Source organism: Chiloscyllium punctatum, chromosome 5, assembly GCF_047496795.1.
Source record: "Chiloscyllium punctatum isolate Juve2018m chromosome 5, sChiPun1.3, whole genome shotgun sequence".
NCBI classification, from domain to species: domain Eukaryota; kingdom Metazoa; phylum Chordata; class Chondrichthyes; order Orectolobiformes; family Hemiscylliidae; genus Chiloscyllium; species Chiloscyllium punctatum.
Genome location: NC_092743.1, coordinates 34,217,225 through 34,233,833, shown reverse-complemented (window position 1 = coordinate 34,233,833; position 16,609 = coordinate 34,217,225). Strand labels below are relative to the sequence as shown.

Here is a 16,609-nt window from a genome sequence, read left to right as displayed (position 1 = left end):
GCTGCCAATCATGCTCTTCCCTCAACCAAGTCTCAGTAATAGCAATAACATCATACTCCCAGGTATTAATTCAAGCCCTAGGTTCATCTGCCTTACTTACTATATTTCTTTATGGCATTATGGGATACAGGCAGATTTGGCTATCTGTATTCAGAATTGGCTGGCGGATAGAAGGCAGAGAGTGGTTGTAGATGGAAAGTATTCTGCCTGGAGGACAGTGTTGAGTGGGATCCCGCAGGGCTCTGTTCTTGGGCCTCTGTTCTTTGTAGTTTTTATAAATGACTTGGATGAGGAGGTCGAGGGGTGGGTTAGTAAATTTGCAGATGACACAAAGGTTGGAATGTCATCAATAGTATAGAGGGCTATAACAGGCTGCAGTGTGACATAGACTGGATGCATAGCTGGGCTGAGAAATGGCAGATTGAGTTCAACATGGATAAATGCGAAGTGATGCATTTTGGAAGGTCGTACTCGAATGCTGAATATAGGATTAAAGACAAGATTCTTGGCTGTGTAGAGGAACAGAGGGATCTGGGTGTGCAAGTACATAGATCCCTCAAGTGGATAGGGTTGTTAAGGCATATGGTATTAGGGCTTTCATTAACAGGGGGATTGAGTTTAAGAGCCGCGAGGTTTTGCTGCAGCTCTACAAGTCCCTGGTGAGACCACACTTGGAATATTGTACCCAGTTCTGGTCGCCCTACTATAGGAAAGATACAGAGGCTTTGGAGAGGGTGCAAAGAAGGTTTACCAGGATGCTGCCTGGATTGGAGGGCTTGCCTTATGAAGAAAGGTTGAATAAGCTTAGACTTTTCTCTCTGGAGGGAAGGAGGAAGAGAGACCCTATCAAGGTGTACAAAATAATGAGAGGAATAGATAGAGTCAATAGCCAGAGACTTTTCCCCAGGGCAGGATTGACTGGTATGAGAAGTCATAGTTTTAAGATATTAGGAGGAAGGTATAAAGGAGACATCAGAGGTACGTTCTTTATGCAGAGAGTTGTAAATGCATGAAATGCATTGCCAACTGTGGTGGTGGAAGCAGAGTCATTGGGGACATTTAAGTGACTGCTGGACATGCACATGGATAGCAGTGAGTTGAGGGATGCGTATGTTAAGTTACTATATTTTACGTTAGAATTAAATCTTGGCACAACATTGTGGGCCAAAGGGCCTGTTCTGTACTGTACATTTCTGTAAAACAAATGCACCTCAGACCACCTGTCCCTCTGCATTTATCATCTGCTCCCTGCCTCCTCTTCCCCTTCGTCATATTGACTTCATTATCTAGTTCCTTTCAGGCTTTAGTTACTACCTCCTCCTGAACACCAACTTTCTCATTTGGTTCCCATCCCTCTGCCACATTAGTTTAAACCCTCCCCAACAGTGTTAGCAAAAGCACCCCCAAGGACATTGGTTCCAGTTTAGGCCAGGAGTAGACCATCCAATTTGTAATAATCCCACTCCCCCAGAACCAGTCCCAATGTCCCAAAAATCTGAACCCCTCCCTCCTGCAACATCTCTCAGCCCCACATTCTATCATTCCTACTCTGACTAGTGTGTGGCAATCCTGAGATTACTACCTCTGAGGTTCTCCTTTTTAACTTGGTTCCTAACTCCCTAAATTCTGCTTGGAGGACCTCACCCCATTTTTTATCTATATCGTTTGTGCCTATATACAGCACAACAACTGGCTGTTCACCCTCCTCGAGAATGTTCAGCAGCTGATCCGAGACATCCCTGATCCGTGCACCTGGGAAGCAACGTACTATTCGGGTGTCTCGTTTCCAATCGTTTCCAATCACACTGTCCTTACAACTGAATCCCTTCCACTCTTTTTCCCACCCTTTTGAACAGCAGAGCCAGCCACGGTACCATGAACCTGGCTACTGCTGCCAGGCTTTGAAGTTTGGGCCTTGAACACTACCCCTAGGAACTCCTGCAGAGATGCTCCATAACTGAGATTACTGAGCTCCAATAGCCACAACCATCTTCCTGCATACCAAGTATGACTCTAACTAGCAGAGAATTTGCCCCCAATACCCATTGATTCCAGTTTTGCTATGGGTCCTTGACACCACACTTATTCCAATGTGGTACTGGTGTGAAGGGCTGTCACTCTTGTCTCACCTCACCTTGTTAAAGGAATTTATTTAATTGAAGCTGCTTTTGTTGAATTGAGAGAAAGGATGTGGTTTTTGCAACAATCAGCATTGAGTATAGAAGTAAGAAATGTAACATTACAATCACAGTGAAAAACATTAATCAATTTTTACTTGTATGTTCGTGTTTTAGAGACTTTGTCTGATTTGTTCTTTTTTTGATCAAATGCTACTGTACAAGTGTCAAACATCGGTAAGTGAAAGAAAGTGCCTGTCACAAAATAATGACACTATATTGAATGTTAAAACCTTTCAAATACAGACAACAGAAGCTCAATATTGCATACATTGCTATTTAACTAAAATGAATGTAACGTTTCACTTTAAAGATCAGAAAATAAAAGCCAATTGGAAATCTATTACATGGTGAATAACAGCTGAGCATTAAAAGTTTGAATGTCAGGAAAACTCTTCTAATGTTTATAACCTTGAACATACTCATACAATATATTTCAAATGAAAACCATGTTACATCTTCTGTCTATGCCTGAGCTTTTCTGTTTGAAAGAGGGAGTTTAACTCTTTGTTCCCTCTTTAGACCAGACGAGACTGTGGCTGCTTTGTTTAGACATTTGATCAGGCATGAATGGGAGATGGGTTTATACTCGATGCAGTTCAATAGAATGATGGGGGAATCTAATCGAAACATACAGAGTACTAAATGGCCTGGACAGAATAGGTGTTGGGAAGATGTTTCCATTATTAGGAGAGACTACAACCCGAGGGTATAGACTTAGAGTAAAAGGAAGACCATTTACAATGGAGATAAGGAGAAACTTCTTTAGCCAGAGAGTAGTGAATCTATGGAATTCATTGCCACAAACAGCTGTGGAGGCCAGATCATTGAGTATATTTAAGACTGAGATAGACAGGTTCTTGAGTATCAAGGTGACCAAGAGTTAAGGGGAGAAAGCAGGAGAATGAGGTTGAGAAACTTATTGGTGATGATTGAATGGCAGAGCAGACTCGATGGGCTGAATGGCCTAATTTCTGCTTCTATATCTTATGGTCTAATGGTCTTATGTATATCTAAAAATGACACACAGCTCAAATCTTTGTTTTTGTAATAAAGTTTTATACTCTTTTTACAGATAACAAGCTTTCAATCAACTATTATCACAGATAATAATTTCCAGTTACACATTTACTCATCTATACCTCTATCCAACAGTGTTCACATAGTCTATAATCCATGTTAATACGCATAATGACATTATCCAATCCAAACTAATACACATGATTATATCATCCAGTCAAATGTTCACATCTTCTAGCTGAAAGTACATCTTCTAACTGTTGGTATGTACTTGTGATTAGCAGACAACTTATATTATCTACTTATTCCCCTTTCACTGTTCAAATATTGTTACTAAACTTCTTCCTTTATGACCATTCCATGACATTTCTGCTTCAATTACCATTGACAGTGGTTGCATTTTGTTGAGCTGAACCTTGTACTCTGCAGCTGTTGAATTTGAAGACTAGAGCATGTAGTAAATCCATCGAACAGTCTGCTACCAGTCCCATCCCCATTATGATTATATAAGTGGCAGCAATGCAGTTGAGCATCCTACTCATAAATGGTCCATTTGAGACCTTTACGTAGGCAATTAATTCCCAACTCAGCATGACATCCGAGCAACACTATAGTCAACTAACAGATGACAACTGGCCTGCATAACCATCCACTCACCACCTACAGTTGCCAGTTTGGTCAGATACTGGGCATGTGTTTACCAAACCTTAAAATGTTTTCAAAGTTCTGATCCATCATAATTTGCCTCCTGGTCAACTCAACTACTCGGACTGAGTACATGCAGTTGTTGAGTCAGAAATTCTGAATTTTTATTTTCTACAAATCTAATTTGGCTTTTAATTGTCATTAATTGAACTTCTACAGTCTAACTTTCTGCTGTTGCCAGTTCTAAGAAGGCTTTAACAAGATTTTTAGTGAAAGAGCAGTTAAATTAAGATTAGATTAGATTCCCTCCTGTGTGGAAACAGGTCCTTCGGCCCAACCAGTCTACACTGACCCTCTGAAGAGTAACCCACCCAGACCCATTTCCCTCTGACTAATGCACCTAACGCTATGGGCAATTTAGCATGACCAATTCACCTGACCTGCACATCTTTGGACTGTGGGAGGAAACCGGAGCAAACCCACACAGACACGGGGAGAATGTATAAACTCCTGTTGCCCGAGGCTAGAATCGAACCTGGGACCCTGGTGCTGTGAGGTAGCAGTGCTAACCACTGAGCTGCCCAAGAAGGACCAGCTAAAACTGCATTTTCAATAAGTGAGTTAGCTAGGCCTTATCTTACAAGTATATAAAACTAGTCAACTTAGTGTGACTTAGTATTTTAGCATGACTTAAAATAGAGTTTTAGAGTTAAGTGTTTAAGAGACTTAAGGGGAAGAAGAGTAAGAGGTATTCAATTGCATTTGCTTTCCCTAAACACTTTCAGTCTCAGGAATTTATTCTTACTTGGCTGCAGGAGGATTAGCTGGTTATTTGGAGAGTATTCACAAAGTGCTAAGATCTGTTCTATTCTCTGAGACATCCCCTTAAAACCCACAACCACTTCCACCTCAAAGGGCAAGGGCAGCAGATACATGACCACCTTCAGGTCCTCCTCCAAGCCACTCACCGTTCTGACTTGGAAAATTTATCACCGTTCCTTCACCGTCGGTGGGTCAAAATCATAAAATCCCCTGTCTAGAGCATTGTGGGTTAATGTACAGCACATGGACTGCAACAGTTCAAGAAGGCAGCTCACCATGATCTTCACAAAAGCAAGTAGAGAAGGACAATAAATTCTGTCCAGCCAGTGACATCTATGTCCCACAAATGAATAAATTAAACATAAACAGTTCATTGACTGGGTATAGGTGAAGTCGTTGTAGTCCAAGGGGCACTGGCACTAGAGAAAGTACCAATAGGATGTCGCCACCTGAAAAATACTATGGCAACTTCTATTATTTATTGTCTTGTATATTTTGTTACACATTACAGTTTTATAATGCCAACCCGAATAATTAAGTGGAGAAGATTATGAAGTCAGGTCAAGGGATCACATTTGGGAAGATGTAATAAATCAAAGTAGTAGAATCAAGGCCAAAGAGAAAAGCATTAATTAGGAAAATAATAAAGAGATAGTGACCGTTGAGGATAGAGTATATGAAATTAAGAGTCAATAGATAAGACTAGAATTTAAAAAGAGAAATAGAAAATAAAGAGTCTGAATTTGAATATGCACAGTATTTGAAAGATTACAAAAGAACTGACAGGAGAAATAGAAATAAGTATGATTTGGCAGATGTCACGTGGTTGCAGGATGACATGGTCTAGAACCCAAACCTTTAATGGTAATTGACTTTTAATGAGACAAGACAAGGGAAAGATGGAAGGGTGGCTCTATCATTTCATGATGGAAATAGTACAATAGAGAGGGACAACTTAAGTTCAGGAAACAATTACATGGGAAAAATTTGGATAGAAATGAGAAAAGCAAGAAGTCACTTGTGAGAGTGGTGTACACCAGCATTGCCTCCAATTTTCTTTCCAGGTACATAGGCTTCTGAGGTCCATGGAGGGCAGCTACTTCTGGAACTGGAAGTCAGTGCTTTGACGAATAAAGCCAGGTATCCCATGTGCTTTTGTAGCCACCTTAACCATCTGCCTGAGTGCCTTCAGAGATTTGTGGACTTGCACACCAAGATTCCTCTGTATTTCCATTGTACTACCATTTATTGGGTATTCACTTGCCTTGTTAGTCCCTCCCAAAATATATCATCCACATTTTCCGAATTAAATTTCATTTGCGACTGTTCAGTCTACCTGACCAGCCCATCTACAGCATTCCGTACTCTAAAAGTAAATAAACTTCTTATGTATTCCACATCTAATTTCTTGATAACTAACTGATTTGTAGCCTTCAATTTTGCTGTTCCCCAAAATACTCCCTCTACGTCTACACTCACAAAATCTTTCAGAATTTTAAAGCTTTTTATTGGATCAGCCCTCATCTTTCCCTTTGAACAGAAATGATATCTAGCCAATTCATGCCTTCTTAATCATTACAACTTTGAAACTCTGGTATCATAAAGGTTGAGTTTTACATTCAATCTAAACTCATAGCTGTTGGGTAGAAAGTCATGATTGTACCAAGTAGCAGATGCGATTTCAACATTGTGTTTTTTGAAGCAATTTCTTCCCAATATAGAGTTCCCCATGAATGTAAGTGGGATGATATCTGCAAAGACACATTCTCTATATGAGCTACATTAGTCTGCTTCCTTCGCTGTTGTACCCCCACCCAATATAAAACCAATTCAGGATCCTCTTCTCTTTACTGTGGAGAAGACCAGAGAAGTGTCAATGCTTCACAAAAGAAGAGAATTTCCAGCCCTCATCTACAAATATAAACTCAAGAAACTATTTGTCAACTCTAATATTCCACAGATAGATGTCCAGCATTCTTCATCCTCAGAAGTTTCTAATTCCTGCCAGACTCAGGTGAGTGTAGCAAAAGGAATATCCTAAAAAAGCATTTAATTTAGCACTGCCACAATCTGAACATTGCCACAGAAAATTCCAGACAAAATGTTGCTCATTCTGATTATAAATTATTTAAAAACCATGCATGGAGGATTCGGTGGTGGGAACAAAGAAGATTTAGAAGTGGTTGGAAACTTGGATGTAATAATTTAAGTGACAGAGATTAGCAGAAATGGTTTCCACCTCAATTTGCAAGCCAAAATATAGAGGTGCCTCAACTTTACATAGAAGACAACAAGTATTTCAAAGCTTATTGACTTTGTCATACAGAATTTGCCTTCACCAAATCTGACTCACTACCTTTCGTGAGCCAAAGTATTGCAAAGTTATGAAAAAACAAACAGAAAATGCTGAAAACCCATCAGTTACCATCAGTGTAGAGATCAGACAGGTTACTAAGTTATTTAATTCTGATATCTGATTTCCTTTCTTATTCTCAAACGCAAAGCATAAGCATCCAGTACAGTTCAGTAGGTAATAAAGTCTTAGCAAATGTGTTTTTTTTAATGTTGTTTATAATACTGAATTGACTTTTGTTAAAAAAAAACATTCACAGGATTTAGAGGTCACTGTCAAGGCCAGAATTAATTTCCAATCCTTAATTGCCCTGGAAAAGCTGGCAGTGAGCTGTCTTCATGAACCATTGTAGTCAATGTGGTGTAGGTTAACACACACACACACACACACACACACAGAGCTCCAGGATTTTCAACCAGTGACAGTGAGAGAGTGATATTCTATTTCCAGGTCAGGATGGTATGTGACTTGGAGGGGAACTTGTAGTTGATGTTCTCATTTTATTTTAAGATTAGATTCCCTACAGGCCCTTTGGCCCAACAAGTCCACACCTACACTCCAAAGAGTAACCCACCCAGACCCATTCCCCTACCTTACATTTAGCTCTGATTAATGCAGCTAACACTATGGGCAATTTAGTATGGCCAATTCACCTAACCTGCATGTCTTTGGACTGTGGGAGGAAACCGGAGCACCCGGAGGAAATCTACGCAGGCACAGGAAGAACGTGCAAACTCCACACAGTCACCCGAGGTGGGAATTGAACCCAGGTCCCTAGCACTGTGAGGCAGCAGTGCTAACCATTGACCACTTGTGTTGCCCGAACTGAGCCACCATACCGCCCGAGTATCCATTCTCATTCCAGATGGTAGTAGTCAGAGGTAAAATCCAGGGCAAGACACAGCAACAGGGGCAGATCGTTCAGTCCCTCAAGCTTAACCTACCATTCAACAAGACTTTTAATGATCTGCAATTTGACTCCATTCACTCTAAATATCATCAGACTTGGTACTACTGCAATCCTCTCACTGATGGTTACAAGCACCGCACAGCTGCACATAGTTGACAGCAAGTAATGATAAAAAATGAGAAAGTAGCAACAAATGCATAGAAGAGAGAAAGAAAGTGATGGTGGCTGAGGCTAAACTCAATATTACAGCCCAAGAACCTTGATAGTCCACGTTGATGCCATTACTGATTCATAACCTGAAGAAAAGATTGCAGGGCATTGACATCGGATAGCCATTCCACTAGGAAAAGACATAAAAATACGAGCCATGAAGACCAGTATTGCAATCATCTACTTTATATATGGGTCCACAATACATAATGCATATTCCCACGGATTAGCCTATGATTCTGCCTTTATTTGAGGTTGATTACTGGTGACCTTGCAGCTGATAGACAAGCTATACAATTGATTTTGTGCTGATAATAAATAAAACCTTGGTCATCGTGTACTAAGTCTTCAGGTATTTTTATCTTGAAATATTGTTCAACCTATATCTGGTTAGCCTCCCAGAAATGCTGGGGAGAGACGCGGGAATATATTTCCCATATCTTAGCCCATGCCTCTCAAATTTATAGTCACTTGCTTCACTGTCACTGGGTCAAAATCATGGAATTCCTGCCCTGATTGCATCATGGGTCTACCTATAGCACAAGGGCTGCAGCAGTTCAAGAAGGCAGCTAACCACCACCTTCTCGAGGGCTACGAGGGACAGGCAATTAATGCTGGCCCAGCTAGCAATACCCACGTTCCATGAGAATATTAAAAACAGAGGAGCTAAATACACTCGAAAAAGTCCCTTAAGTGGCAGAGAAACATTATACAAATTCAGAAGTATAATTTGCAAGTAGAAATGCTTCAATTACCTTCTCACGAAAATGTATGAGAGGACACCTCATGAGCTAAACCAATGTCAACCAATGGGTGTGGGATTTCCACAGAACAGAGGGACATCCCATATTGTCAAACTATCACCATTCCTTTCTATCTGAGTCATGGAAGTGAACTGGCTGACTGGAAGAATTATATATGCACAGACATAACAATACATGAATTAGGAGCAGTAATAGGCCATTGAGACTTTCTCGCATTCTCCACCAATCAATATAATCGTGGCTGAGCTGATTCTAGGCTCAAAACCTCATTTTCATATTCTCCTGATAAGACCATAAGACATAGGAGTGGAAGTAAGGCCATTCGGCCCATCAAGTCCACTCCACCATTCAATCATGGTTGATGGGCATTTCAACTCCACTTACCCACACTCTCCCCGTATCCTTCAATTCCTTGCAAGATTAAGAATTTATCAATCTCTGCCTTGAAGACATTTAACGTTTCAGCCTCCACTGCACTCCGTGGCAATGAATTCAACAGGTCCACCACTCTCTGGCTGAAGAAATGTCTCCTCATTTCTGTTTTAAATTGACTGTCTAATTCTAAGGCTGTGCCGACGGGTCCTAGTATCCTGCCTGACAAAAAAAAATTCTCAGCATCCACCCGTTCTAAGTCATGCATTATCTTGTAAGTTCCTATTAGATCTCCCCTCAACCTTCTAAACTCTAATGAATACAATCCCAGGATCCCCAGCAATTCATCGTATGTCAGGCCTACCATTCCAGGGATCATCTATATGAATCTCCACTGGACACGCGCCAGTGCCAGTATGTTCTTCCTGAGGTGTGGGGCCCAAAGCTGGACAGAATATTCTAAATGGGGCCTAACCAGAGCTTTATACAGTCTCAGTAGCACATCGCTGCTTTTACATTCCAACCCTCTAGAGGTAAATGACAGCATTACATTTGCTTTCTTAACCACAGACTCAACCTGCAAGTCAACCTTTAGAGAATCCTGGATGAGCACTCCCAGATCCCTTTGTACTGTGGCTTTAGAAAATAGTGCATGCCTGTATTCTTTTTTTCCAAAGCGCAAGACTTCACATTTGCTCACATTGAATTTCATGAGCCATTTCTTGGACCACTCTCCTAAACTATCTAAATCTTTGTGCAGCCTCCTCATCTCCTCAGTACTCCCTGCTTGTCTGCCTAACTTTGTTTCACTGGTGAACTTCACCAGAATGCCACAATCCTTTCATCCAGATCATTAATATATAAAGTCAACAGCTACAGCCCCAAACTTGAACCCTGCTGGACACTACTTGTCACCAGCTGCCATTCTGAAAAAGAACATTTTATCCCAACTGTCTGCCTTCTGTCAGACAGCCAATCCTCAATCTATGCCAGTAGCTCACCTCGAACACCATGGGCCCTCACCTTACTCAGCAGCCTCCTGTGAGGCACCTTATCATAGGCCTTTTAGAGGTCTAGATAGATAATATCTGCTGGGTTTCTCTGATCTAACCTACTTGTTATCTCTTCAAAGAATTCTAACAGGTTTGTCAGGCACGACCTCCCCTTACTAAATCCATGCTGACTTGTTCTAATCCGACCCTGCACTTCGAAAAATTTAGAAATCTCATCCTTAACCAAGGATTCTAGAATTTTACCTACAACTGAGGTTAGGTTAATTAGTCTATAATTTTCCATGTTTTGTCTTGATCCTTTCTTGAAAAGGTGGGGGGGGGGGGGTTGCAACAGTGATTTCTCAATTATCTGGGACTTTCCCTGACTCCAGTGATTTTTGAAAATCACAGCCAACGTCTCTGCTATTTCTTCAGCCACCTCCCTCAGATCTCTAGGATGTTGCCCATCGGGGCCAGGAGATTTATCAATTTTTAAATCTTTTAGCTTTTCTAGCACTTTCTCTTTTGTAATGGCTACCATACTCAAATCTGCCCCTTGAATCTCCTTAATTGTTGGGATATTATTCATGTCTTCCATGGTGAAGATTGACACAAAATATTTATTAAGTTCTTCAGCTATTTCCTTATCTCCCAGCACTGGCCTTCCTGCATCAATCTGGAGCAGCCCAATTTCTGCTTTTACCGCTCATTTATTTCTTATGTATTGAAAGAAACTTTTACTATCATTTCTAATATTACTGGCTAGCTTACATTCATATTTGACTCTGTCCTTCCTTATTTCTCTTTTTGTTATCCTGTTTGGTTTTTAATCTTCCCAAAATCTTCTGATTTCCCAGTGCTCTTGGCCACTTTATAGGATCTCTCTTTTTCTATGATACATTTCCTGACTTCCTTCATCAGCCATGGTTGTCTAATTCCACCCCCTACCACCACCCTGGATAATTTTTCTTTTCTTTTGGATGAATCTCTGTACTGTGTCCTCAATTACACCCAGAAACTCCTGCCATTGTTGCTCTACTGTCTTCCCCATGAGGCTATGATTCCAGTTGATTTTCGTCAGTTCCTCTCTCATGCCCTTGTAATTACCTTCATTTATGTGTAACACCATTACATCCAATTTTGCCTTCTCTCTTTCAAACTGCAGACTGAACTCTACCATATTATGATCGTTGTCTTCTAATTGTTCCCTTACTTTAAGATCTTTTATAAAGTCTGGCTTATTACATAGCACTAAGTTCAGAATAACCTGCTCCCTTTTGGGCTCCATCACAAGCTGTTCCAAAGAGCCATCCTGAAAGCATTCCACAAATTCCCTGATATAACCCCTGACTCTCTTGTTGAGCAAGAAACTATCTACCTCTGTCTTAAAATGTTCAAATTCTAGTCTCCACTGCTCTCTAGTGAAGAGAGTTGAAAACTCAACACTGTCTGAGTGAAAGAGATTCTACTTATCTCCATCTTATTTTTTAACAGTGTCCTGTCATCTTAGTCTCTCCCATAAAGAGATGTAGCCTTAACTGTTAAAAGGATGTGTCCCTTTAGGGGAGAGACTAAAACAAGTGGACACTGTTAAAAAATAAGTAGGAGGGTATTGTTGATCACATGGGAGGGGAAATTGCAGTCCTTGAAATAGGAGGCCATCTGGAATGTTCTGGAGTGGAATGACTCCTCCTGGGAGCAGATATGGCACTGGCAGAGGAATTGGGAGGAACAACGTTTTTATTTGGGGGGGATGAAGGCAGTGTGGTTCAGATAGCGTGGTTCAGGTAGCTGTGGGAGTCAATGAGTTTGAAATAGATGTCCATGTTGAGTTGGTCACCAGAGATGGAGATGGAGAGGTCCAGGAATGGAAGGGAGGTGTCCGAGTGGTCCAGGTGAAGTTGAGGTCAGGATGGAAGGTATTTATGAAGTTGATGCTCAATGTCCTCGTGGGAGCACAAGGTGGCGCCGATACAGTTATCAATGTAGTGAAGGAAAAGGTGGGGTTGGTGCCCATGTAATTGTGGAAGATGAACTGTTCCATGTATCCAATGAAGAGGCAGGCATAGCTGGAGTCCCTGCAGGGGCTAGCCCTTTCGTCTGAAGGAGACGGGACAATTCGAAGGAGAAGTTGTTAAGAGTGAGGACCAGTTCCCCCAATCGAATGAGTGTATTGATGGAGGGGTACTGGTTAGGTCGGTGGGAGAGGAACAAACAGAGGCCTTCGCCATGGTGGATGGATGTGTACAGGGACTGGATGTCCATGGTGAAGATGAGGTGCTGGGGGCCGGGGAAACAAAAGTCATGGAGGAGTTGGAGGGTGTGGGTGGTGTCCCGAATGTATGTGGAGAGTTCCTGGACCAAGGGTGACAGGGCAGTTTGATATGAGGAGATAGGTTTGATGGGGCAGGAGCAAGCCGTGATGCTGGGTCAACCGGGGCAATCATGTTTGTGAATTTTGGGTAAGAGGTTGAACCGGGTAGTGCAGGGTTCCAGGACTATGAGGTTGGAGGCTGTCACTCCCAGGTACCTCACCACTACCCCCACCCCGACCCTCCTATTTACCTCTCAGATCCTTTCAACCTCCCCCCCACCAACATTCCTGATGAAGGGCTTATGCTTGAAACGTTGATTCTCCTGCTCCTTGGATGCTGTCTGACCTGCTGTGCTTTTCCAGCACTACACTTCATAGCACACTAATGCTTGTTACCCTACCATTTGGGCAATGCAAGAGGCAGTGGGATCTGCCTCTTAATCAACACCTCCTGGCACTCAGGCATTGTGACCCTAGTGAGTTACTGCTCCCTGGCCTAAAAAATATCTTACAGTAAAGTGCCATCTCTACTACCTGCCAAGCAAGTTCACCTCTGCTATCCTGACAGCAGTATACATTCCACTCTATGCAGAAATGAAAAGTGATTTGACAAAGTATACAACGCTGCAAACAGTCTTGAGACAGAATATCCCAAGGCCTTGCTCATCGTAGCCAATGACTTCAACCAGGCCTACCTCAAAATGCCATCCATGTTTCCTGTCCCACCAGAGGTCCAAACATCCTTGACCGTCAAAGATGCCTGCCGCTCCGTCTTCCGCATTTTGAAAATCAGATCACAATGCTGTACTCCTCCTCCTGGCTAACAAGCAGAAATTGAAGCATGAGAACCCAGTACAGAAAGTAGTGCAGTTCTGGTCTGAGACAACAGAAGGGCTTCTACATTATTGCTTAGAGTCAGTGGACTGGGCCATATCCAAGAACTCAGTGGCCAACCTAAATGGGTATGCCACTACCATCACAGGTTTCATTAGTAAGTGTTTAGAAGACTGCATGCTGAAGAAGTTAATCTGAATGTTCCCCAACTGGAAACCATGGATGAACAGAGAGATCCAATCCCTGACTGAAGTTCAGGTCTGAGATATAAAAGTCAGATAATCCTGACACACACAGGAAATTCAAATACAACCTTTGCAAGACATCTGAGACACCAACCTAATTAAACTCGAGACCCAGACCAACCAGACTAACACCTATTGTTTGTGGTAAGGCTTACATGACATAATGGGCTACAAAGCAAAGTCAACCAGAACTGTGGGCAGCAGTACGTTCCTACCCAATGCTCAATGCATTCTACAATCACTTTGAAAAGAATGGCAATGAAATGATGTCAGGTATTCCTGATGAAGGGCTTTTGCCCGAAATGTCGATTTTACTGCTCCTCGGATGCTGCCTAAACTGCTGTGCTCTTCCAACATCGCTAATCCAGAATGAAATGATGTCACCTATCCCAACAGCCTCGGATGCACGCACCCATTGTCACCACTGCAGACACTTGATTAGCCCTCTTGAGGGTGAATCCACAGAAACCAACTGACCCAGATGAAGTCCCCAGCCACGCACTCAGATCCTATGCAGACCAGCTAGCAGGAGTGTCCACGGGCATCTTCAATCTCTCCTCACTACGATCTGCTTTGAGAAGACCACCATCATCCTGGTGCCAAAGAAAAATCATGCAGGGTGCCTGAATGACTATCACCCAGTGGCTTTGACATCCATCATTATGAAGTGCTTTGAGAAGTTTGTCATGGCTCACATCAACTCCAGCCTCCCAGATTGCCTTGATCCTTTGTAATTTGCTCACTGGTCCACAGCAAGAAACATCTCCCTGACCCTGATTATTGACTATAGTTCTGCCTTCAACAGCATAATTCCAAACAAATTTATCTCTAAACTCTGAGACTTAGATCTCAGCACTTCCCTCTTTAACTGGTTCCTTGACTTTCTGACCCATAGACTGTAATCAGCAAGCATAGATAACAACACCTCCTCCACCTTAATCCTCAACACCAGTGCCCCACAAGGCTGTGTACTCAGCCCCTCACTATACTCCTTTTACACTAACAACCGTGTGGCCAAATTCCATCCCAACTCTATTTATAAGTTTGCTGATGACACCACTGTTGTATGGCGAAAGTGAGGACTGCAGATGCTGGAGATCAGAGTTAAGATTAGATGTTTTGAGCACAAGCTTTCCTAATGAAGGGCTTTTGCTCGAAATTTCGATTTTTCCAGCTCCTTGGATGCTGCCTGACCTGCTGTGCTTTTCCAGCACCACTCTAATCTTGACCACTGTTGCATGGCAGATGTCAAACAGCAACGAGACAGAATACAGGAAAGTGGTAGTGTGCCTAGCAGCATGGTGGAAAAACAACAATGTCTCCATCAATTTTTTAACAAAACCAATTAGCTGCTCATTGACTTCAGGAAGCAGAGTGGAGGGCATGCCCCTGTCAGCGTCAATGGTGCTGAGGTGGAGATGGATATAGGCATCAGTAACCTGCTGCCGATCCCGAATTGTCTTTGAGCTGCATGGCTTGCTCGACTATTTTAGAGTGTAGTTAAGAGGCAATCATGTTGCAGTGGGTCTGAAATCACATGTGGGCCAGACCAGGTAAGGATGATAGATATTCTTTCCTAAACAATATTCATGAACTAGTTACATATTTATGGCAATCGATATTAATTTCATGGTCCCCTTTACTGAAACTACTTTCAATTTGATTCTATGTCCTCAGAAAATTAATCAGGACATCTGGATTATTTTTCCAGTGACATTACCATTTCACCATTGTCCCTCCCATAATTTGGTCCTCCGCATCGAATTAATAAAATGGTATGGTAACAGATAAAAGAGATCTCATCTTCTCTTGTTACATATTACAGCAGCAATCAGAAAAGCCAAAAGAATATCCTGTTAATAAACTGAATGTTTTAGGAAAGGGAGAAAAAAGGAGTCAAGGTGATGAAGCAAGAAATAGATAAAAGCTTGAAGCACTAAGTGAAAGCAAACTATGTTTTCAGAATTAAGCCGCTACTGGACATAGAGCAGTCACGTGTTGTGTTGACATGTGGAGAAAACCTAACCCAAAGTCACCAAATTTAACATGGCACTTTTACTTCAACAATTTCACTGCTAAATTGAGTGGCACCTTCTTAAACTCTCATTTGCAATCATTCCCAAAAATGGCAATTCTGAAAAGACACTTGGCTACAAATCAATTACAGATTTGGGGTGTACAATTTTACAAGCGGACTGCTCATGGGTAAAATATTACATTGCCCATTTGAAATGTTACATTGTCCATGTAAAATGGATCGTTGTAAAATTCTTAGCTGATGTGATGCCCTTATGTCACCATAATACTGCCAGAAAGTTCTCAGTACCTGGCCAATATTACTCTCTCAGTAAGTACAAGATGGAGTAGGATCTCACTTAAATTCTGGTAATAAATAATGAAAATGGCTTCAATGGTGAGATATGAACAGTTGTAATATAATTGATTTAAATTTGTGATTTATATGAATGAATCCATTTCAGAATTTCAGAAACAGCAGCATTCCAATAAATTAAAATGTTATGGGTTATCATTGATCAAAGCAATACGCAGTGACCTGCCAACTACCCTTACACATGAACAAACTAAAATTCTCTTATGTCAGTAAGCAGTAATGAAACAGTCACATCACATCTCTTCAGGTTCATTTTGCAGTCATATGTGTTTAAAAGTGTCAACGGCTCTTAAGCTGTTGCTGAGTGGAGAGTCACACTACACTTCAACCCTTTCATTACTCTTTTTTTTAATTTGCTTATGGAATGTGGAAATTACTGGAAGGATCAGCATTTAATTCTCATTCCTAATCAACACTGAGAAAATGGTGGAGGAGTTCCATTATTGAACCAATGTATTCTGTATGATTATATATAAACTCAGTGTTGTTAGATAAGGAACAAAGTTCCACTACCAACTGTACTTCTCTTCCTAATCCAATAACTCTTGATTTCCTTGAT

The 16,609-nt window shown here is 41.5% G+C and overlaps 1 long non-coding RNA gene across 1 annotated transcript in view; it reads right to left on the bottom strand.

The window, feature by feature from the left end:
- The window catches only part of LOC140476972 (uncharacterized), a 166,293-nt gene that overhangs the window by 36,561 nt on the left and 113,123 nt on the right, over window positions 1-16,609 (bottom strand). Inside the window, exon 4 of the long non-coding RNA XR_011960635.1 lies at window positions 13,275-13,399. This is a non-coding gene — a long non-coding RNA (uncharacterized lncRNA). The remainder of the gene's footprint in view (window positions 1-13,274; window positions 13,400-16,609) is intronic.